At 39.0% G+C, this 25432-nt stretch overlaps 1 long non-coding RNA gene across 2 annotated transcripts; it reads right to left on the bottom strand.

Annotated features, from left to right (window-relative positions):
- LOC106504842 lies at nt 2870-18317 on the bottom strand. 2 transcript variants are annotated; one of them, XR_002335569.1, is made up of 5 exons: nt 17377-18317; nt 8378-8543; nt 7314-7417; nt 6083-6206; nt 2870-4955 (listed from the first exon to the last, which is right to left on the bottom strand). It is a non-coding gene; the product is annotated as an uncharacterized LOC106504842 (long non-coding RNA). The 2 variants fall into 2 exon arrangements; XR_001298686.2 differs by having other exon boundaries at nt 2870-6206.

The raw sequence follows: 25432 nt of genomic DNA, 5'->3' as shown, positions 1-25432 counted from the left end.
CTGAAGTCAAGTTCCATGTTCTTTCCACTGTATCAAAGCTCCTTGCTCTAAATAGCCCTAACCTAGAGTATATCCTCAAGGTCCGCTCCAGCTAAGCCAGTATCCTCAGAGGGTTTAAGGAGCCCTAAGGATATACAACCCTCTGGAGCCCAAGGACATATTCAGGAGAGGGGAGGGGTGGGGCCTGAGCAAACTGGCCAACACTTTCATTAGCACAAAATGCATTCCCGTACCTGTTACAGTGGCCAAGGAGGAACAGCTACCAAATCCTGCCAACCCCAGCATAGCTCATTTTCCCTCTGCACAGTCAAGCTTCCTCCCCTGTAATTCTTGAATGTCTCTTGAATTCTTGAAAGTCTCTTGAAGGGCTTGCAGCTGGAGAAGAACGAGAAGACATCTCCCAGTAGAGAGGACAAAGTAAGGCAGCTGGACTGGCCAGGGAAAGAGCCCTCGTGGAGTCCTCCAGAAAGCAGCCATCTGCCTCTGCTGCAGTTGTCACCTTGGATCCATTATTTTGTTGGTCACATAATGCAGAACACATAAAGTGATCACCTCTAGATAACTGTGTAGGCTCCATTCCCAGCACTTTCAGCATCAGCCTTCAGAGCTCAGCACACTTCTCATCTGTCCCAGCACCTTGGATGTGCCTGGAGCTTGTGGCTTCCCTGGGATGACTAATTTCACTTTTATCAATCCCACTTCAACAGCTCTCATTTTAAAGGGAAAGAAAAATAATGTTTGCATGTGGTTGACCTGTTCTCAGGCTTTGTGAAGTCCTAGAGGGAGAAAAACCTTCTACAGAGAGAGAGGAACATGTATTCATTCATTAGTACATCATTTATATGTTAATATTTGGAAGCAATTAAGAGCATGGGCTTTGGCATCATACTGTTGGGGGTTCTAATCCTGGCTCCTCCACTGAATAGTTGTTGGGTGAGTTATTTGCTATCACTGTGTAAAACAGAGGCACTGTAATACATGAATTATACCTACCGCATTGTGGAAGTCACTTGGGAAAGTGTGAATAAATTGTTCAGCATGGCACCTCTCTCAGAGTGAGTAACCTAGGACTGCTCACTGATGTGTGTGCTGATGTGTGGTGGTCTGTCACTGAACTGGGTTTTTAGGACCAGAGGTAAGTGTGAGTCTATCTCTGACGTCAGGGTAAATGATTGCAAACTATGGTAGATGTAGAATTATAACATGAAAGTATTGAACTCCAGATACGGAAGTGACTCAAAGAAGGACATGTGAGATTTAGTCTAGGGTTATCCCTCCCCTGAGGTCCTCTTGTTCTTATCCTAATGCAGTATCTTCACTCTCTAATAAAATAGCTTACTTTATTTATTTTATTTTCTTCCCCAGCAAGCTGAGCTCCTTGAGCTCAGTTTGTCTTTTAATATTTTGTCCTTTTCTCAATACTTATGATCTAATACATAGCTTATGCAGAAGATTCTCAGTAAACATTGGACAAGAATGAACCATGGGAGGTGATGTGTAAAACGTGTTTGGGGTACAATGAAGAGACTACTCAGGTTTGAGTAGGTCCTTGCAGAGATAAAATAGGAAGAGCCTCAGTGTGGGAGGCTCAGGATGATAGAATAAGAAAATTGAACTTTATCATGTGCAGTCACTGAAGGCAAAAGAAACAAAAAAAGGAAGTATTTAAATATTAGTTGGAACAGGGCGCCCAAGAAAAAAACAGAAAAAAATGTGAAGATAGACTAGTTGGTATATTAGGGTAACAGCCTACAAATGAGGTGATGGGATCTGAGCCGAAGAACGAATAAGATGGAAATGGAAATTAAGAGCTAATTTTGAAATACCCCCCCAAGTGGGAGGTGCGACAGGACTTGGTGACTAACCAGATATAGTAGAAAGGAAGGGTTAAGGGTCAAGTTTGAGTCTAATCAATAGAGTATTCATGGCTAACTCAGTGGGTCCTGAACCCCTGACCTTTAGGAAGGAGATTTCCAAACTAAAAGGCTGCCTTTGATTTTGTTGGGGAGGAAGAAACTTAACTCTTCCCTCTTAGATTCTTCTAGCTGGTCTGAGAATTAAATTGGTGTGCAATGGATTAAAAGGAAAAGTCAAATAAACACTGAATACCATGTGTTCATGGGAGAAACTTACAAAAACTGAGTAACTCACCCAAATGGCTGAGACTGGTCACTTTAAATATTATCTTAGCTAAAGACAAAAGAGAATATAAAGGGGAGTTATTTGGGACTTCAAAGGAGAAGGAGGCAGTTGACAAGTTGCGAAAGCAAGTGTTTGGAAAGCAGATAGTCGCTGGGCCATTCACAGAAGGGGGACACAGAGAGGAATTTCAACAGGTTCCTCCTTGTCTGGATACTTTATACTGTACTTGTCTATGGTGCTGGCTCCTGGAACAGGTCCTCCATCCACACTCTTTAGGCGTTTGGGAGAAGGTCCAGGTTTCTTTCTGAGTCTTTTGGGGCTTGTTTTCGGCTTGACATGATCCACATGCCAAAGAGATATTTTGTGGTGACAATTTTGTTCCCCCACAATTGCAATATTTTTTTCACCTGTTCTTATTCTTCTTTTAGACAAGAACTGGGATTAGAGACCCCATGGAAGCCAGTGACAAAGAGCTTGTTCCTAACAGAAAATGGAGGTAGACGATATAGGTCATGGTGTTGAGAGCAGGTCACCATCTCATTCCTGGAAGCAGCCATCCTTCCATCTGCCTTCTCATCCATCCGTTCACTTTTCCAGCTGTCTGTCCTCCTAACATGCATTTCTTGAGCACCTACTTCAGGCCAAGCACTGTTGTGCTTTCTAAATATTCCATAATGACAGGCAGTTCACTGTTCCCTCTGCAACAGCAACTATACAAAGTACAGAATGATCTTAATTTTTTTTTATTACATTGATTGGTTCTCTTTCTTCATAGGGACAGCAGTAAATTGCTCTTTTAAATTTAGCTTTGAGACACTGTAATTTCAGCTGTAAGTGCAGAAATTGAACTGCTATCAAGGATAGCAAAATGATGGCAGTATCCTGGTGCTAAAATATAATGACAAGCTAAAATACAACGAAGCAGTCCATTGCCCCATGGGACCTGTGTGTTCGTGCTGAGAAAGGCAGCGTGCTTTGTGAGTTCTGTACCTAAACCCCCTGAGTGTCCTTCCTCCCTATAAAGCAAAGTTGATATGCATGTCTACCGTGGAACTGGCAGGATTGGTGGAAGGATCATAAGAGATAATGTCTGTGAATGTGCCTTGTGAAATATATATTAATATAAGAGAGTATTATTTTTGTCCTTACAATTTTGTTTTGTTTTAAGAGGACTGTTTGTCAAGAATATTCCCAGAATCTCTCTTATTCCATTGTATCCAGTTGGAAAAGGCAAACACTGTTAATCCAGGGAATAGTTAAATTCGTAGGTTAATGTTGCGACCTAGCTAAGTGACCTTAAGCTAAATGTTTAACTTTGCAGTATTCTCATGGTTAAAACAGAGAGGATCATAATAAATGTCTCAGAATATTGTTGCAAGTCTTATAGCTCTCCAACCATCTCCCAAATCCATCAGTCTGAAAAACACCATGTGTCAGGTTCCACTTCTGAGTCTTATCATTCCCAGACAGCTCCACCCCTCACCTGGGTTTCTGACCTTTCTTCTCAAGCCTCAGTAGACTTCTGCCACATTTCTATCAGGCGCCTATGATGTACTACTCACTTATTTTTGTCTTCCCTGAAGACTAGGCTCCTTGCAAGGTTATCTCATTTGACCTTGTGGCTCTAGCAACCAATGTAGTGCCTACACAAAACAGATGTTTAATAAATCTTGGCTGAAATAAGTGACTAAAAGATATACATGACAGTGCTTTGTGATAAATCTGAATCTCATTTGTTAAATGTTACAGTGTCTAAGAGAATTCATGGCAAAGCAAAAATGAGTATAACAGTTTTAAATGAGAAGAACAGTACTTTTATGGCCTCTGCAACTGAGTGATTCTTAACCTGGGTGATTCTGCCCGTCAGAGGCTGTTTGGGTGTCACAATTGGAGGACAGTCCTACTGGCACTTGGTGGGTAGCGGCCAGGATGTTGCTGCTAGACACCCTACAAGGCACAGGACAGCCCCCAAGATAAAGAATTACGTGGTCCCAAGTGTCAGTAGTGCCAAAATTGAGAAATACTACCTCATACTCTTGGATCAGTTAGAGGATGTGCTGTGTCTTTCAGATTCTGTTTTTGACTCAACCTTCCATAAACCTGTTTGGCATTTACCAGTTTGAAGTTTCACAGAAGGGGCTGTATGATTGCTCCACAAAAAACCTACTTTTACAAAATAGGCTGAGGTTTGCTCATAAAAGCACTAACAAGAGAACTGCAAACAGGACCATAAGTCACTAATGCCTTGGATACCTTTCCATCTCACAGCAGATACCAGCCTGGCCTAGCTTTGATTAGGATAACAAACTCTGCTGGGAAATCTGGGAGAAGAGCTAAATTCTCCTCCCTCCAGGCTAAAGAACATTAAGTGTCACAGAGCTGTTTTCTCAAGGACTGTGGCGCTATAACCATGGGAGCAATCCTGATTTCTGAGAGAGTAGATATAGATATAGCTATGGTATTACCATTATATACGTGTGTGTGTAGTATATCTCAGTGACTTATCTCAGTTTACTTCCCACCTCTCTCCCCATTTCTGTGTTACAGCCACAGAAGTCCTATCTTAATTCCTTGAACATCCTGCACTTTGGCCCACTTCTTTGTCCGAAGCATCCAAAGGTTGCCTAGTTAATTTTTGTTCATCTCTCAGAACTCAGCTCAGAGTCACTTCCTAGAGATCACCTGCTGTGTTCATAGGATTTCAGACCCCAGAGTAAACCCTCATATTGACCCCAGCCATTCGCCGTAATACTTATCAAGCTGTGATGAAATCAGTTCTCTAATGTCAGCTCTCCAACAGAGACCATTTCTGTCTGCAAGGAAGAATGGGTATAGTTGAGACACCATGAAAATGTGTTGAATTAATAGGAAACATGACTTTTAGAAACAATATTCTTATTGCACGTTTAAATGATGTTTGGCAAGTAGTTCCTGATTCAGATAAATATATTACAAAAAAGTATACACAGAGATTCTGTGAAAGAAAAAACTCAGGTTAAGGTGAGGAAGGTGACCATAACATGTTCCCTCCTGCATCTCATTGTACCAGGGGAAAAAATTCTTTTCACAGCTAGTAACAAAATGTTATCTGCTAATCATATTAAGAAATACGTGGAAAGCTTTGTGAAAAAACTAAAATCTTTAGAGAGATATAAAAGATTTTGTAAATGAAGAAACAAAATAGTTCAAAAGTGTCTGATCCCCCTAAATCAATTTAGAAAGGGTATAATCCTACTCAAAACCCCAATTATATTTTTAACATTAAAATGGTTTATATAATCACCTGGACTACTTCATAGCTGAAAACAGAAATGATGAGATCAGAAATGACCTAGTAAACAGTAAAACTATACTCATTTTTGCAGTATGGCGCTAGGATAGAAATCAAAGGGCCGAACAGCAGGATAGAATGGTTAATCTAAAAGTAGATCCAAGTGTATGTAAAAACTTGGTAAATGATAAAGGGACTATACAAACCAATGAGATAAGGTGGATTAATTGACAAGGGGGAACACTTAATACTTTAGGGAGAAATCAAGTTAGCATACCTCTTACCATATACTGAAATAAATTTTTGTGAATTAAAGAGTTAAACATAAAAAGTGAATAAGTAATTAAATAATGAGGAAAATAAAACAATGTATAAGGGAATACATTTTAGTTTTTCTGTGGATGTAGACTTGTGAGCATAAAAGCCATGTGAGAAATCACAAAGGAATAGATTAGTATATCTATGACATTGATACTGTCTCCTTGAGTGCTTGGTATATTCTAGCCATCATCCTCTGTGCTTTATATATGAAGTAAGCTGATGAAAATTCACCACCCACCATGAGCTAGGTGCAATTAAGATACCCATTTTATAGAAGAGAGAAGTAGGGAAGAAAGATGTTAGAGTAATTTGACCAAAATCAGACAGCATAGAGATTGAAGAACCAACCTTCACACCCAAGGAATCAGATATCAGGGCTTCTGTCCTTCATTGCTGTGCTCTTTGGGATGTTACAAAAAATACATAAAACCATACGTGTAAAATAAAGTACCAATCCAGAAAGTTAAAACACCTAGAGTTAAAAAAAAATACCGTTAAGTAAAAGGCAAATAACTAATCGAAGGAAATATTTTCAACAAATAGTACCATAAATATATATATATATCCTTTATATTATATAAATATATATATTTATGTATATTTATTCCTGCCTCTGTCCTCCTTATTTGAAGTCACTGTATTAAGTATACATTCATGTGTGTGCGGATGGGTGTGCATCTAAAGAGATTTCATAAATCAGTCCAAAAGACAACATTCAAATAGGAACTAAATTAACAGTAACATGAGCAGAAACTTCAGGAAGATAGAAATGGACTGTAACCAAAAATATATGTATATTTTACCTACTTGTAATCAAGTAATAGCTAAGTAAACCATCAGCTTATTTCCTATCAAATCAGAAAACATTTGCTGGTGTATTAGCAAAAGTTTTCTAGAAGCAATTAGTTTATAAATATCAAGAATATTTTAAAAATTCACAATCTGCAAAAATTTAAGATATTTTCAAATCTATCAGTTCTACTATTAGCCATCCATCCTAACAGACATTTTCTGAGATACAAAGGGTTATGTTGTAACCCATAGAGTAAATTCATAGCAACAACATTAATGAAGCAGAATGCTCAGAATATACTAAATGGGCGGTAAGGGATGCATGCATAGGGCAGTCATGTGATACCTGTGGCAGGAGCTTCTGAGCAACCATGTTTTCATGACATATTTAACATTATAGGGCAATGTCTCTGATGGAAAATCAACTGAAGTATAACAACTAAGCATAGAGAGGCCAGTTAGATGTTTTAAGGAAGCCTAGCAACAGGCAAAATACCCTTTCCACTGCTGCCACTCCCAGACTGAGCCTAAAACCCTCAAGGCAAGAGAGCTTTGAATGGCTGACGGTGCTGGTCCACTTCCCAGGGTGCCTTTCAGTCTCATCTAATTGATTCAAATTAAGTTTGGGGAACTAGAGGGAAATCAAAAGGAAAATGGGGAATTGCAGAGCTCCATCCCACCCATGGCCAAGTCTTTCTATTCTCATTGCCAATGGGAATAACACTTAGGTTGTAACAAAAGAACTTTAATGCTTTCCTTCCCTGCTGTCCTCTCCTCCTTTTCCTACCTTGTCCTCCTCTTTTTTTTTTGTCTTCCTTCTCCACTTCCCTCGTTTTAGACAGAGTTCAGTTTGTCTTGGCTTTCTTTATAGGCAGCTTCCTGAGCATTGCCCTGAATTGGAAAGTAAAAGTAAAAGAGTGCTCAATTAAAAAAAAAAAAAAAAAAAACCTTGGCCTTGCTGCTAAGCAACCATGTCCTTTGTCTTTAGGTATATGGAATATAACATTGTTTGGGATGTGTTTTCAGACCTCACCTTAATACAAAGGAGAGAGGTTGGTGGTGGGGAGGAAGGAGGCAGGGAGGAGGTGGTAGTATAGAAACCTTTAGATTGAACAATATAAAGAAAAACCAAAAGACCCCCCCCCATGGAAGTTTCAACCCACTACCACCCCGTGGTGCCAAAAACTTCAAAATGGAGCATTTCTTATATTGGCACATTTTTGTGTGTGAGAACAAACATATGCTTATAAGCATTTTCTTACTTCATTATGATCTGCAGGAATATTTCCTCCCTACAGGAAAATTTAAATGTACTGTTGATATCTTTTTATAGTCACATAATAAGAAAGCAGACTAGAAATGTTGTGATGGGACTTGCTCACAAGATGCCACGGGCATGGTTGCTTTTAGTTGTCATAGTCACAAGACAGGTGGGTCTCAAATATTTCCATGTCTCTGTGGTCTCATTGTGCCTGAGGGTAGCCTAAAATAAGAACAATGGTATCTGTTGGCCAGAACAAGTTCACAACTCCTCCATCTGTTTTCCAGAGTAAGCAGTATCATTTTTACTTGGTTGAGGGAAAGAGTGTTGATTGGGCAGTTTTTACTAAGAAATGGATCTAAGCAGGGTATGAATAAGTATACAAAGAGACTAGGTCTCTTATGTAGAGAGACTGTTTACTCACTAGCTGGTTTGGCCTGATGAAAACCTTTGTCACCATTAAGGATCATACGTAATCCAAGACTCGGGAGTGGTTAGGGAGAATGGGTAAGAGGGTCGGTTCAGCTTGCTGTGGTGGTCTGGCCACCACGAGCCTAAAAAAGAGAAGTTCTCTGCCTGGTCCAGCTTACCTGCCAGAGATTGCACTGGGTTTAGGGATCAGGGACCTAGTCAGCACTGAAGTTTTGCTTTGTCAGTCAACAGGACCGTGTAGAGAGGGATGGCTGAGAAGGTCAGGATTTGGGAGTCCTCTGGCCAAGCACACATTAACCTCATCATGGTTCCCAGCATTGACACCTGTCAGAGAAATGGACTTGATGGGAATCCAAGATTTGAGTTTCAGCCCTGACTTCACCATAAATAAGTAGTATCATTTTGGATGGATATTTATTCTCTTGAATTCTCATTTTCTATTATTAAATGAAACATATCTACAGAAGCAGGTATAAAACATATATTGAAAGGTTCAATGATAATAATAATAAGATAAACACTATATACCTCATACTTAGACAAGCAGAAAATTCCAAGCGTATGATATGTCTGTATATGCCCTCCATGCTCTTTCCCAGTAGCATCTCCCTATCGTCCCTTTCCCTCAAGATGTAACCATCATCTTGACTTATTCTAGTCATCCTGCCATGTTTTTGGTAATTTTAATATATATATTAAAACTCTGTATACACTTTATCCATAGTTACTATTTGTTTATATTTTGGTAATTTGCTATATCATATGTGTGTTGTGTGTGTGTGTGTGTGTGTATGGATATATACAGGTATTTCTTTTGTAAACCATTTGAGAACAAGTGGAAGACATTTTTCTCATTTATCCCAAGTGTACCTATTTTCTAAGAACAAGATCAGTATTTCCTAAGAACAAGGATACTTTCTTACATATTCATATACAGTTGTCCAAAATTGAGAAATTTAATATCACCATAATGTTTTAACATCCACAATCCATTTTAAAATTTTATTAACTGCTCCAATAATACCCTATAAGCTTTTTTACCCAGTTGAGGATTCAATCCAGGGTGGTAATTTCATTTGTTTGTCACATCTCTTTATTAGTCTCTTTCAATCTAGAATCATTTTTCCATTGTTTTTTTTATCTTTCTTGACGTTGAGAGTTCTCAGGAGAGTAGGACAAATTATATGACAAATTGAATGTTTCTCAATTTGGGTTTATCTTATGTTTTCCCATAGCTTAGCCCCATAGCTAAGTCTAAGTTATGCATCTTTGTGAGGATGCCAGAAACGTCATGTTATGTCCCTCATAGGAGGCGTGTAATGTAAGTTTGGTCCTAATTTTGATATTAACATTATCACTTGATTTAGGTAATGTCTACCAGGGTTCTCCAATGTAAATGTGCCATTTTCCATTTGTAACCAATAGGTATTTTCTGGGGAAATAATTTGAGACCGTGTAAGTCATCTGTTGCGTCTTCCAATCCATAAGTCTTCTTCATTTCTCTTAGCAATTTTTAGTACTTTTCAGTGTTTGGGTATTGAGCATACTTTGTTAAGTTTATATCTAAATATTTTATGTTTTGAAGTTGCTATAAATATTTTATTTCATTTTCCAAAGATTTGCTGCTAATACATAAAATTACAATTAATTTTTGTATCTTGATCTTATATCCTGCAACCTTGATAAATTCACGCATTAGTTCCATTAGTTGCTCTGTAGTTTCCTTAGCATTTTTTGTAGAGACAATAATGTTTCCTGCAATAAAAGACATTTGCACTTCTTTTTTCCAAACCTAATGAATTTCATTAGCTTTCCATGCCTCATTATCTTGTTAGAACTTCCAGTAGAGTGTTGAATTAAAATGTGAGAGCAGACAACCTTGAATTCAACCAATAAATATGATATTGGCCATCAGGTTTTCATAAATGACTTTTGTCAAGTTAAGGTAGTTCCCTTCTAGTCTTAGCTTATTGAGAGTTTTTGTGATAAATAAGTATAGAAAATTGTAATTTTTTAAAATATGGGAATAGGAAAGGATAAGAAAGGAGAGGAAAAAGAAAAGGGTAAATTCTTTCTGTGCCGTTTGGTTTGCAGCCTTCCTCAAGAATTCTATCTCGCAATGATTCCTCTTGTCTGAACTCAAGTTGTATTCAAAATCAGTGCTTGATTATTCTCTATTATGTTTGTGTCAATTTTGTCTTTACCATCAAAGTAGAAGAACCTTGAGAGTGGGAACCTTGAGAGAAAGTTTTATTTCTCTCTCTTCCCTACTGCCTTTATATTTAGCTGGGTCCACAGTGACTGCTTGAACAGTTTCAGCATCGATTTTTATAAGTAATAAAATGCTACAGTTGTTTACTGTTCTAGAGTTCTGCATCCAAGATCTCACTGCATCCTCAAAAACAGAGGTACATGATTTGCTGGTAAACACCAAACTCATTTGAGACAGAGCAAGGGACAGAATTCAGGTCCTCTGACCTTTCATCCAGACCCATCCCAGCACTCCAAGCTGGCTGATTTCCACGGGTTTTCTCAAGACCATCTCTGAGGTCAGTGCTTGTGCCAGTGAGGGCTGCACCATACTGAGCCTCAAAACTGGGTCAGATCAGGATATTTAGATATTGAGCCACAGCTGGCCTCTGATGCTCCACCACAGGGGACCCAACCTATCCACAGGCTTCTGCTGAAAAGTCCACGTGGCCAAGCAGGGTCTTCTCAGACTTTCTGCAACTTGGCACATATTAGGTGCTCATTAGGTATTTGTGGTTGCATGTTGTGCCCGATTCCTGGATCCAGGTTGTATGAGACTCTCCTCTAAAGCGGATAAGTCTTTTTCTGGAGGAGAGTCCCCCAGAGACTGGCAACGGGCTGTAGGTAGGGCCACGTTTGTTTTGTAATTCCCCTGCTGTAAACATCGCTTCGCTGGGGGTCCCGTGGCGGGAGAATTGTCTGCACCATGTTCGCATCAGACAAATGTCGACTTCGGTGGGCAAATCCCTGAGACCCTGCCCAACGGGAGAGGCCAGTGGAGAAGGACCCTTGACGCCATTTACCATGAGACCAGGCAGGGTCACCGGCTTAGTTTCCCACTTTTTTTTTTTTTTGGCTTTTTGCTATTTCCTCCCACAGCATATGGAGGTTCCCAGGCTAGGGGTCGAATCGGAGCTGTAGCCACTGGCCTACACCAGAGCCACAGCAAAGCAGGATCCGAGCCGCGTCTGCAGCCTACACCACAGCTCACGGCAACGCCGGATCCTTAACCCACTGAGCAAGGGCAGGGTCCGAACCCGCAACCTCATGGTTCCTAGTCGGATTTGTTAACCATTGCGCCACGACGGGAACTCCAGTTTCCCACTTTTATCTCATGCCATTCTCTCCTTTGCAGTGTGCGATTCAGCAACCTCAAAATATTTATCATTCCTTATCTCAATACTTAACTTTTTTTTTTTTTTTGCCTTAAATGCTCATGCTGTTCTCTCTACTGAGAATGTCAGTAACTCCTCTGCTCCCTCCCAGTCCTTCTCTCACGGAGCTCAATAACTACTTTTCACCTAACATTCAGTCATCTCACAGGCATTTATTAAGTATTATCTGTGTACCAGGTGTGATGCTCGGTGCTGCAGATGCAGTGGTGAATATGACACAGTTCCTGCTCTGAAGGAGCTTGCAGTACTCGTGGGGCTGACGGACAGGTAAATGAGCACTGAAAATGAAGACTCTTACTGTGACGGGGCACGAAGGAGGGTCCCCTGTTCCTGGCCGCACAGAACCTCTGAAGGCTTGCTGGTGGCAGCTACGTAAACAGAGGCCTGACAGATGTAGTTTTTAGGAATTAGCCAGGCCAACAGGAGGAAATGTGAGAGCCACAGCGACAGAGGCTGGACTCCCAGCTTCAAGATAGGGCTTAGCTGTCACATCTGCTGGGAGGCTGCCCTGCCCTGCCCAGCCTGTCGGTTGTCCTCTGAGTTTACACTTCTTAGTGTAGATTCCAGTCACAACCCTTAACACCCTCTGCTATAATCCGTTTCCTTTGTGTGTGTTTCTTCCTCGGTAAACTGTCGGCTCCCTGTGAGTAAGACCTGAGCTTTAATCAGACTATATACATCCAGCAGCTGTTGCTGAAACTTTTTCCCTAGAAACTGTAATAAATGCTGGGGATATGAATGAATGAATAAATAAACAATTGGACCCACCAACACTGTGGACATCTTCTAAAGGAGGAGTACCAGCTGCGTAGCCAATTACACTGCTCAGGCTCCAGTCTCCCTTGTAAAAGCGCTCATGCCAGGGCCGCCCAGTCCAGGCCCCCAGGGGCAGGTATCTGGTGGGCAAGGCAAGCTGCCTAGTTTTCCTCCCACATTGTCATCATTTGTGACTTTTAGAACTAGACGGACCACTTTTCTTTCCTAGTTTAAGGGAAAGGGTTCTAAGAAATCTACTCTCAGAATTTTGTACTTCAGCCTAAAAAACAGTTCCTGCTTCTCCATTGTCCCATCATCTTAATTCCATTGTAAGATATGTGAGGAACACCTACCACTATACTTTATAATCTGTCAGATTCAAATCAAATGACAGTCCACCCTTGACACTGCTTCCTTTACCTGTGGTTGTGATGGGGGTCATTTTACCTGTCACAGTAGGTGGCAAAAACACACCTGATCCTCACGCCACCTGAGATTGATGATGGAGAAATAATTAAAAAATAAAACCCACTGCCAGCCCCAAAGAATCCTCTATAAAATGTAAAAAAGAATGAAACAGTTTTTACTGGAGATTAGCCTTAGACCTGACTGCAGTGAGCATCACGAGCAGTCCACTTAAAGAGATTGCCAAGACAGAAAGAAACCTCATCCTTCTATATAGCCAGGCAAATACAGTCCATTACATGCATGGTAATTATCTCTATCCAAAGGAAAAGTAGAACTTTATGACAAGCAGCTAGTTACAACTTGAAGCCAGGCTCCTAAGCTAGACTCCTATAGAGACTGGGAGATCGGGGCACCTGCTGTCCTTTCAAAGAAATGCCCCTGGCTCCAAAGGAAAACTTGGGGACACAGAACTGGCCAGAGCTTATTTAGCATTTAAAAGGGTTTACATACATCTCAAATAGACAGAGAAAGCATTTCCAACGTCAGGTTTTCTAAAAGAATGCTCAAAGAAAAGGGAGGAGGAGTTCTCTTTCCATTTTGGCACCAGGGAAAATTTTTAATTCATTGTTTTTTTGATTTGTGTATGCCCTTCCATGACCAGTTCTCATTTATTCCATTCCTGTGCCTGGTCTGTCTCTCACATCATCTGTGACTGTGATCACCTCTTTGAGCCTGTGATTGTTTCTGTCTGTCCCTATTCTGTGTGTTGGTTCCTCCTGATACCTGTGGTTTTTGACTGCCTGTCCTCACAGCCTGAAGGCAGGGATTGGTCAGCTTCAGATAACTCTGTATCCCATCCATCTGTCCTTTCTAATGACTGTGACTGGGTTGGAGAGCTGGTTAAAATGTAGATTTTAACTTAATAGGTCTGTGTGGGGCTGGAGATTCTGAATTTCTAACAGGTTTTCCCAGGGGAGGCCACTGCTGCGGTTCAGGGCCCACGATTGAGTGGGAAGGCCCAGGAGCTTGACTGCAACTCGTTCTGTCGCCTGGGGACACGACCACCGCTGCTATAGCCTCACACAGTCTACAGCTCTCCATTTATTCATTTATTCAGTAATAAATATTTATTAAATGCATTCTTTAGGCAATATCACACACTCTCTTTTGTCCTGCTGTGGCTGGCACTCCTATCCCTTCACACATGGGGCTGCAGCTTGAATCAGCTTCCTCCTGTAGCGTGTCCCTTAGATGGTGTGTTCCTTTTTTTTTTTTTTTTTTTTTTTTAACGGTCACACTGGAGGCATAAGGAAGTTTCCGACCAAAGATTGAATCCCCACTCCTCTGCAGCGACCTGAGCCCCAAGCCGCTGCAGTCAGATTCTTAACCCACCTGCACCACAGCAGGTACTCCAGTATATTCTTTTTGCATGTGGATTTTTCAGGACAGTTCACACTGTGAATATTTTCTCCCTTTGTTTTTCCATGAAAATTCATCATAAGTTGGAATACCTTCTTTGTCAGGGTACATGCCCTGGCTTTTTTCTTTAGAAAGTATGGTGATGGAGCAGAGAGCTTGCCTGTGATTTTTCGTCCCTTACAGCCTCCAGCTGTCATCACTGGCTCCCAGGCAACAAGATTAAGATTTCTTTGTTTTGCAGCCTGTGGCTGTGGTCCTCTAATTTGTCAGAAACAAGGAGACAGGAGGGGTTCTGAGTGCTTTCCATCACTAGCTTTCTGTGATTCTCTGACTCCCTGTGACAGGCTTGGGAAGCAGGGTTTCTCTGTGCCCTCCATAACATTCGAGCTGTGTTCACCTGCTGATTGAGTGGCCCTGAGTGGAGATGACCTCAGTGGCCTGAACCCCCCCCAGGAAGAATGATTGGTCTTGAATCCCGGGGCACTGATTTCTTCCTCCCTTACAACTGTCGTGTGGTCTGATCTTGAAAATTGCCTTTAAAATCTTTTCTTTGATCTTCCACATCCCTGTACGTACTCTCAACTGGCATCAGTTAACATCAAAGTGATTACTTTCCAGGACCCCTTAGGAGTCCACAGCTTTATAGGAGATATCAGGGTTGCAGGCAGCCCCTTTCTAGAGCTTCACTTATTTGGAGCTGCTAATCCAAACGGTGCTGTCGTGCAGGCCTGCCTGCATGTTTGGTGCCAGTCTGCTCTCTGGCATGAAACAGCCCCAGGGAACCTGGAATTCCATTTCTGCCACCGTTCCTCACAGAAGAGCCAACCAGTCTCCTCACTGTGTGTTGGAAAAATCCACACTGGACTCTGTCTCCTGCATCCTATTTGGCTCATCTTTTGTCCCTTTGCCTGCTGCAGTCCAGCCCTGTAGTCTGCTGGGTTCTTCGCATATGCTGCCTCGTCTAATTATTTCTTCCTTGTTAACTCATCAAAATCTGACCCATCCTCAGGGACACTGGGAAGGTCTTCCAGATGGACTTGATTACTCCTTGCTGCTCCCATGGTTTTTGCTTACGACACATTGTAACATACATGTCACAGTTGTGTTGTAGCTAGCTAGCTCTGCCTTAATTCCGTCTCTGCATTGTGAGTTATTTTTTAAAAGACAGTCTGCATGGTATTAATCTTTGTATTCCCAGTGTCTATCATCATGTCTACTGCAAAGCCAGTGCTCACTAATTGTTAGTCACATACCCAAATGTGTAATTACTCTTGTATTGGAGTGCTGAAAATTCAGGCAGGCAGGTGCCCAAAGGAGTGTGAAAAAAGTTTGAAGCAAACAGTACCTGTATTGTGATGTTACATCAGTTACAATAAAGCAGGGAAATACTGCTGACCATCACAGACCCTTGCCAGCCATCAACTCATGAGAATTTTAATCGGTTGAGTTTCCATGGCAATCCAAGCTCTAGAAAACAGACTGCATGCTGCCATATATGCAGCAGTTTGGAGCCCAGGAACAAATGTCCCAGCCTGCCAGAGCTGGGTTGTTCCGCCTATCCATCCATCCATGAGACCAGCTGCAATGGTCTCTTAGGCAGAGATCCTGACATTCAAGCCTGTGAACCCCAAAACCCTGCAGTGGAAGTAACTCCCGACCCATCAGAAAGCCAGGCCCTATGTCCGCAGTGGGTCCAGAGCCCAGGTAGCAGAGTGCCGGTGAAGGGAGGTAGAGCCCTCCCTAAAGGGACTTTGGCACACTCCATATTTTATGATCACCCAGGGATGTTTACAGCATGCAGTAACACACGCATTTTAATCATCTGAAGGCTTTGTTGGCCTAGGTATTTTAGAAAATATAACAGAATATAAAAATTTGGTTTTAGTATGAATTGGTTCACATTTACAAATAGTTTTAAATTTGATTTGATCCTAATACTTATCATCCATAGATGGGGTTCACTGGAGAATTTGAACCTTGACAAATTAATAATTAATTGTGAGGAGGGTAGGTCATTTTTATATTAGGAATCTTTAAAAAGCCTTGCTGTATAATTCTTGTATGTATTTCTGGCCTTTTGGCAGATTGGAACATGTAACATGCATGGTAAGCTAGATGTAGTGTCTTAGGGTGTGCAAAATGATTTTACTGGCTTTTATATACCCGTAGACATTTTAGATATATGGTACCTATATCTATAACATAGATAGTATATTATTATATAATATCATATAATACATGATATATAATGTATTGTAATTTATAATTTATACTATAAAATAGTGTATTTATAGTATAGCCTATTATGTTTAGGCTGTGCATAAGTATACTCATATATGTACTCCATCTGGGTATATGATGTATATGTTGCCTACTGTTAATATATGTATATTTCTAAATAACATACATATTTACCAAAAATATGATTTGTACTGACTATAAGGTAACTAGTATATAATAATAGTTTGGGCATATGGTGTCTATGCCAATAGACTATATAATAATATTTAATTATATGGGATACATACTTCCACATGCACACAAAACTGTTTCTCCTCAAATAAGTAATAGGCAATTTCCCTGAATACACTTATGTTTAAAAATTTCAAAGGATGTCCTAGACAAAAACACTGTGTCTATAGCCTGAGTTAATACATCTCTTTTTGAAACTGACTTTTTCATGAGCTTTCATTTGACTAAATTATGCACATCATAATGCATATTTTGCAATCAATTATTCACCGGTGCTTTAACTTACTCAAGCTAAATTACTACTCTGTGTGAAAGAAGAATTGCTGTTTTGAACCTCTTCATTACTGTCTAAGCCAGAAATTTTCATCATTTTTCTGTAAACCTGTAATCAGCTGGGAGCCCATTCACTTTAGAGTTCTTGGCAACAATTCATCCTCTTCTCTGATTTAAGACCCATTGCACATTTCCAAGCAGAATCACAGACTGGGAACAAAACGCATTTCGTCTTCCCAAGAATCTGACAGAATTATCGTCCCCATTCAACAGATGGGCAAATTGAGACTGATAGTATTTCAGCAGAGCCAAGATTTAAACCCAGGGATTTTTCATATAAATCAGATACACCATGCACCGCGTTCCCATGCCAAACATGGAAAAGACAGAAAATGAATACTCACAAGACTTTACTGGTGGCTGGACTGGGGGATGGCTTTGGACCAATGATGTTATTTTCCTTCTTATAAATCAGATGTTGCCTCCAAAGTAACTTTTCATGCTCCCTTTTCTTTTTATGCTAATAGCACCTTCCCCTTTTAATTCATTCAGATTTAAAATACCAGTGTCTTCTGCCAGTCCCTCCCCCCATTTTATGTCATCAAACCCTGACCGGCCCCCCTTTAGAAAGGTCTCACATCTGTCTGCAGTTCTAGCATAGCCTCCTCAACTTCTTTTCTTACTAATACACTGCCCCTGGCTTTTCACTGTCTTCAGGATAAAGTCTGAAGTCTTTCAAGGTCTGCGAGACTCTGGTACCAAGCTGCCATTGCCTCTCTCCTCCACTCTCCCCTACCTCCGTGGCTGCTGCAGCAAGGGCCACTTATGGAGGAAGTTCCAGGGTTTGAGTGCTGTACTGAGCTCAGGCTTTTGCTGCATCCTGTTTAACCTTTCTCACAGCCCTATGAGATAGACACTAGAGCTGGGCCCAGAACCAAGCCTTGCCTCTGATCCAAAGCTGCCTGCTTCACCCGCCCCTCTGGGTGAGCGAGTGCTTCTCCCAGAGTGTGGGTTTCTCCCTGACTCTCACCCTGCAGTCACTGCTCTGCCTTTGCCCTTGTCCAGGTTCTCATCTGGAATTCTTTCTTCCTCTTAACCCATTAAAATTCCATCCTCACTCCAAACCTGTATTCTTCATTGTTATATTCATTTCATAAACATAGTTTTTTCCCTCACTTAAAATGTTTTATTGTGAAATACGTCAATGAATATTTTTTAACCTTCTTGCAAAATATCTCTTTACCAAAAAGTATGTGTTATATTATACATGGTTGTTAGCTTTCTGAAAATGTAATGAATTAATATATATTTTTATTAAAAAATTAAAACATAACAGGAGTTCCCATCGTGGCGCAGCAGAAATGAATGCGACTAGGAACCACGAGGTTGCGGGTTCAATCCCTGGCCTCACTCAGTGGGTTAAGGATATGGTGTTGCCGTGAGCCGTGGTGTAGGTCACAGACGTGGCTCGGATCTGGCATTGGCTCTGGTGTAGGCTGGCAGCTACAGCTCCGATTAGACCCCTAGCCTGGAAACCTCCATATGCCACAGGTGCAGCCCTAAAAAGACAAAAAGACAAAAAGTAAAAATAAAAAATAAAACATAACAGATTTGGTTAAGGCCCCTGTAAGTCCAGAAAGTGTCTTGAATTTGGTTTGTATTATTGCCAGGCATATTTAGATAAACTTACTATGTAAGCATGCCTAATGGCCAGCATAGAATGAGTTTTGCACATATTTAAATTATGTATAAATCATGCCATTTTGCAACTTTCTGTTTTTCACTGAATATTGGATCTTTTAAATAAAGTTTCTAAATTAATACATGGAACTTTGGGGTATTCACTTTAAGTTTTAATATGCCATTTTATGCAATACTTTAATTTGTTTTTCCATTTTTCTGTTCAGGGCTACTTAAATGGCTTCCAATATTTTGTTTTCACAAATGATGTTCTTATACGGGTACCCCCATACCCATGTACAAATTGTTCTAATCTAAGATATAGTCCTAGAGGAATTGCTTTGTTGCAGGGCACTACTGTTAACTCCTAGTTATTGCCAAATTCGAAGTGGTTTTTGTGCTCCCACAGGCAAAATATAAGAGCTTGCATTTCTCCATATCCTTGCCAACACTTGATGTGTAGAGCCTTTTAGTATTTGCTGGTCTGTAGGAATGATGTGGTAGAACTTCATGGTTTCATTTGTCTTCCCCTGATTATTCATGACGTTGAGCTGGTGTGTTGTACATTGGTTTTTCCTCTTCCAGAAATTTTCTATCCCTTTTTCTAACTTTTTTTGGTTGTTTGTCTTAGTCTTTATATGTACATTTTATTTACTTATTTATTTATTTATTTTTGTCTTTTTGTCTTCTCTAGAGCCACACCTGTGGCATTTGGAGGTTCCCAGGCTAGGGGTCTAATCAGAGCTGTAGCCACCAGCCTACACCACACCCACAGCAACGTGGGATCTGAGCCACATCCGCGACTTACAACACAAAGCTCACGGCAAAGCTAGATCCTTAACCCACTGAGTGAAACCAGGGATCAAACCCACAACCTCATGGTTCCTAGTTGGATTTGTTAACCACTGAGCCACAACGGGAACTCCACAAAATTAGTTATTTTTATTAACAGGTTTATTAGCTGATGTCTAGCAGCAACATTATCACTATCACAATAGCAACAATAGTGGTAATGAAAAATATTGCAGATTTATAAAACATTGCCTAGATGAAAGTTTTGCATGATTTTTTCATATAGCCCTTATAAACCCTCTTAATATATATGCATAGTTGGTGCCATCTTGTAGTTTTCTGTGAGGGAAATGATCAAAAAGTGATGAGAGTTCTATTTCAATCCACATTTTCTACTGAGGAAATCTCTAGAGGTAAATTTATTTATTTATTTATTATTTTTCCCACTGTACAGCATGGGGATCAAGTTACTCTTACATGTATACATTTTTTTTTCCCACCTCTAAAGGTAAATTTAGAAGGCTCCTCCAGAACTGCTTGAGAATAGATAAATTTGTTGAAGGTTGAATACTTTCTTCGAATAATCATGGGTTGAACTGACTTTCAGTTTTTAATCTTATTAATACTCAAAACAAAATGCAGTCCTGAGCTAAAATAAACCATGGCAAAAAGTTCTGCACTTAACATCCAGTCTCATGGAGATTGTAGTTTGGCTCTGAGCTCTGAGCTCTTATTTCACCCTGGGTTCTGGTCCCGGAAACCAAGTCTGGCCCGTCTTCCTGCTTACAAATGAGGACAGTAATGTGGAGTGCTTGGCTAGCAGAGCTGATGTTTTGGCTATTGGCATCAGTCCGTATTATGTATAAGCAGGCTCTGCTGCTCACTTCTTCTGGGAAGACAGCTCTGCAGGGACACTCACTTCCTCTAACCCTGGTGCTGGTCCCGATTTATTCCAGTGCATACTTCTGCCATGAAAACTCACAGCTGAGCCTATGGCTTATGTAAAAATGCATCTTTAATACATACTTATTCATTACTCTTATATAAAGTTTATTCTGGATAAACCTAGTAATTATTGTGTGGCCCCAAAGCACAATATAAAGCAGTTTTTTGTAAGAAATTTTATTTTAATTTTAATTAATTGTATTTAAATGTCATTGAAGAATTTATGTGAAAGTGCCCTGACTCATTTTTACATTTGTTCTTCCTAATATTTACTCACTTAGTGTCAAAAAAAAAAAAAAATCTGTCCTTTTGTCTGCTTTTACTGAAATTGCAGTTAATCTTACAATTTGATTTTAGGGGAAAATAATTTAATTTGTAATATTGCCTTTCCATCCATGAATGTGATTGCTCTCTAAACTTAGTGTGGTTTATTTTTATGTTTCAACAATACTATACCTTCTCTCTCTCTCTCTTTTTTTTTTTTTTTTTGCCGTACTTTCTTTACAAAGGGCTTGCATATGTTTTTTATTTTTTATTTTTTGTCTCTTTACGCCGCACCCACGGCATATGGAGGTTCCCAGGCTAGGGGTCCAATCAGAGCTGTAGCCGCTGGCCTGCGCCACAGCCACAGCAATGCCAGATCCGAGCTATGTCTGCAACCTACACCACAGCTCAGGGCAACGCAGGATCCTTAACCCACTGAGCAAGGCCAGGGATCGAAACCGAAACCTCATAGTTCCTAGTCGGATTTGTTTCTGCTGCACCATGGAGGGAGCTCCTGTTTGTTAGATCAAATCCTAGAGTTTTAAAATAGTTTTGGTTGTTTTATAGATTATGTTTTTGGATTATTTGTTGTCATGTGCTTAAAATCCAATTAATTTCATATAACTATGTGTTTATTATTCTTATCTTTTTTTTTAGTTAAAATATTTTTCTTAGATTTCCCATGTTACCAAAGAGAAGAGAACCAAAATATTAATGACTGTATTTCTTCTTAAGTTAGATGTGTTTCTTTTTCTAGACTCTGGAAAAAAATGTGTAAGTTTGAGATTGAATCTTTGGATTTTGCTCACTGAAAAATACATCTAGATTTGGTGCATTCTAAAAGGAAAATAAAAAAAAATAAAAAATAAAACAAAAGGAAAATAGTTGGAGAAGTTTAACAACTTACGTATTTTCTTTAATTATCAGAAGTCTATCTGGGTTTTCTAGCTCTCATTAAATATACTTAGTATTAATATTTTTATGACATTACCCATTATATCCAAATTTCCAAATCATTGTTCTAAATTATTAACTTCTCTAATGATTTTTAGAAATAGCTAAAAATCTTTCCTTTTTTTCTTGATCAACTTTGACAGAATTTTAACCATTTCATTAATATGAAAGACAGCTTTTAGATATTTTAATATGCTCTATTGTTTATTTTATGTCATTCTTTAGTTTGTAGCTTTTTTAATTTTTATGCTTTTTTTCTTTTTTGTGAAGGCTTCCAGTAATTTTCTTAGAATGTTTTGCTGCAATTAGTTTTGGTGCATAGTATCTATAAATGCAATAGTTTTTATATATAATACATGTAGCCATATATATTTTTATTTCCATCTAATTATTTTCTAAAGGAGTTCCTTTGTAGTGCAGCAGGCTAACGATCTGGAGTTGTCACTGCCACAGCTCAAGTTGCTGCTGTAGCATGGGCTCAGTCCATGGCCTGGGGACTTCCACATGCTTTGGATGTAGCTAAAAAATGTTTTAAATTAAACTATAAATATTTTCTAAATTTTATGATTCCTCCTTTGATTAGCATATTTCTTAGCAATATGTATTTTGAAAAATGAATTGTATTGGCAGTAGTTTTTAATTATTGACTTTAATTTTAATGTCATAAACTATGGTCTGTTAGAGTGATTTTTGTTTTTCATTGAGTTTTACTTTGTACCCTAGAATGTAGCCAGTATTTTTAAACGAACCATGTATAATTGGGAGGAATGTATTTCTTACTTTAGAGTACAAAGTTAGTATATATTCATTAGGTCAAGATCATATTATGTTGTCCAAATGTTCTATAATCCTAATATTTTTGTATGCTTTAATTTACTGATAACTATTATTCTGTAGTAGTTAATAGTGCTGATTGGTTGGGTTCCAAACCTGGCTCTACCATCTGCAAGAACTCTACTAGCAGGAGTTCCTGTTGTGGCTCAACAGGTTATGAACCAGACTAGTATCCATGAAGATGCTGGTTCAACCCCTGGACTCACTCAATGAGTCAAGGATCCAGCGTTGCTGTGAACTGTTGACGAAAAACAAATGTTTTTCTTTCTTAGGTAAATTGTATTTTTCTCTGATTGCAGTTAGGATTTTTTCCTAGGTATTTCTGAGTTTCACAATGGTATAGGTTTTAGCTCGGATCTGGCATTGCTGTGGGTGTGGTGTAGGCCAGCATCTGCAGCTCTGATTCCACCCCTAGCCTGGGAACCTCCATATGCTAGCATGATAATGAATTTGTCAAATTTTACATCTTTCTCTCTTATACACATGTAAATATATATACACACACGTATATATAAATGTGTGCGTATGTAAAACATAGAATATATTAAATATATGTATAATCTTTATATAGTACATTTTATATTTTTTAATTAGGTATGCAAAATAAGCAATGTTTTATTTATTCCTTATCCTGAATAATCTCTTTTTGCTGTTAACACATTTTTTTCTAACATTTTTATTGTTGTATCAACTTTCTTTGGGGTAGTACAGTCTGTCCTTTAGATTTCATTTATTTCTGTATCCTTATGCCTGAGGTGAGTCTCCTGTAAACTGGATGTAGCAGCACTTCTTTAACTTCACTCTGATAATCTGTACCTTTTAACTGGTAATTTAAGCCTGTTTAATTGTAGTGTTACCACTGTGTATTTGTATTTAATTCTGCTGTCCTCTTTTGTGTCTTATTTCCTTATTATTCCTTCTTTATCTCCTATTGCAATGATCGCATTTACTGTATTCCTCTTTTCTCCTCCCTATTTAAAAGTTAGGCAGTCTGCTTCTCTGTTCAGCATGCATACTCAGCTTTAAAAATTCACATTGGCCTCTCTCCAGTTTAATATTCTTAGAATGCTTTACCCCTGATTATCCTCTACCTTATAACCTGTTATTAGTAGTTTAAGGCTCTATTAGTTATTAACTCTAAACATGAGTCATCATTATTAATGTTGTTTAAAATGGTTAGTGCTTATATTGTAAACTCCTATGCTTATCAACATCTTTGCTTCACAATCTCGTGTTCTGGGCTCAATTTCCTTCTTCCCGAAGTGCATTTTGTAAATTACTTAAAAGCAGTAAATTTTGTAACAGTCTATTCATGGAAAACCACTTTGGTTTTTATTTATTTGAAAATGTGTTTACTTTGAGCTCACAATTAAGTGTTGAGTTTTCCATTGACAGTTATTTGTCTTAGCACCTTGAAAATCTTTCCAGTTGTATTTTGGTTTCTATCACTGTGGTTGAAAAGGTGGCTAATGACAAATGTATTTCTTTCTTAGGTAAACTGTATTTCTCTCTGATTGCAGTTAGAATTTTTTTCCTAGGTATTTCTCAGTTTCACAATGGTGTATCAAAGTGCAAATTTATTTTTATGAATTTTGCTTGAATGTGTGCCTATGTTTTCTGAGAATTCCATCTATTTCATAAATTCCAGACAAATTCTTTGCTATAATGTAAAATATTTTCTTTCTTATTCTCAGTATACTCATTTTCTTAAACTCCTATTAAACACATATTGAATTTTCTTATTCCATCCTTGATGTCATTGAACTCTCTTTTATTTTCCATCGCTAACTCTCTCTTCATCTGAGTTTAATATGCTGTTTATTGCAAGCAATGGGTTCTTAATTTCATTGGCTATATTCTTCATTTCTAGAATTTGCATATGGTTCTTTTTCAAAACTCCATATTATTTTTATGATGCCCTATTCTTTTATTGTATGTTAATACATTTATTTATATAGTCACTTAAAATATGTATTTTAGCTAAAGAAACTGCATAAGCTTTGAGCCCTACTTGATAAAATTGTTTCCCATGGGAATATAGGTTAACAATTCTGATATCACCATATTTACGCACACCAGATTTGAACAACTATGTAGAATGATGGTGACTAGTGGGAGCCAGATTTCTGACTGTTGAAGTGGGAGGTTATAGATAAACAAGGGAAAGAGGCTAGAATGATCTGTGTGCTGACGGATTAGAGATGTCAGTACGAACTCACGTTTAGCTTAATGCAGTTACAGAGATTACCCATAAACATATTTTAGGTGTGATCTCTATATGATTAAGTATACATTCCATAGATTTCTTTGTTCTGTCAGCTGAAAAACCTAGACGCAATGACATCCCCATAGTAATGAACCCACCTAGCCATTAAGATCTTGGCTTCTAATATCCTTAGCAATAAAAGCAAGAACCAGGGCTCCTTGGAGAAATGATTGATTCTAGGACTGGGGCAGGAAAGACATGGGAAAACCTAGAGTATTTGTAGTGTCCCAAACTAAAAACATGCTAAAAAGAAAGGATTTACAATGACAAGGGTATGGCAGAGGGACACAGAAGCCAGCTCAAAGAGCTTCCAGTAGCCAAAGCTGGAACAATTTGAGCAAACAAAGGAAATAAAACAGTATTTGGTTATAACATAAATTATAAATTAAATATCTGTGAATCAAGGTAGCTATACATAAATGAATAAGTAAGTAAATGAGGGAAGCTAGATAAGTTTTCCATGTAGAAGAATTCAAATAATTTCTACAGATGCTCTGCTCTTAAAGGGGTAGACCATAAGTCTCCACTCCTGAATGTGGGCTCTAGAGGGTGACATCCTTCCAAAGAAGAGAGCATGAAAAGGAGAAAAAAGAGTAATTTTACAGTTGGGAAAATCTGACAAACACTATCTCAGCCAGGTGATCAAGGTCAAGACCCATACTGATAAAATGTAAGATGTTAGTAATGAGGGAAACGGTATAGAGTATAGGGACTCTCTATACCAT

The sequence above is a fragment of the Sus scrofa genome, chromosome 9 (assembly GCF_000003025.6).
Source record: "Sus scrofa isolate TJ Tabasco breed Duroc chromosome 9, Sscrofa11.1, whole genome shotgun sequence".
NCBI classification, from domain to species: Eukaryota; Metazoa; Chordata; class Mammalia; order Artiodactyla; family Suidae; genus Sus; species Sus scrofa.
Note: the sequence above shows the minus strand (reverse complement) of the source record. Positions and strands in the feature narration are given on the sequence as shown.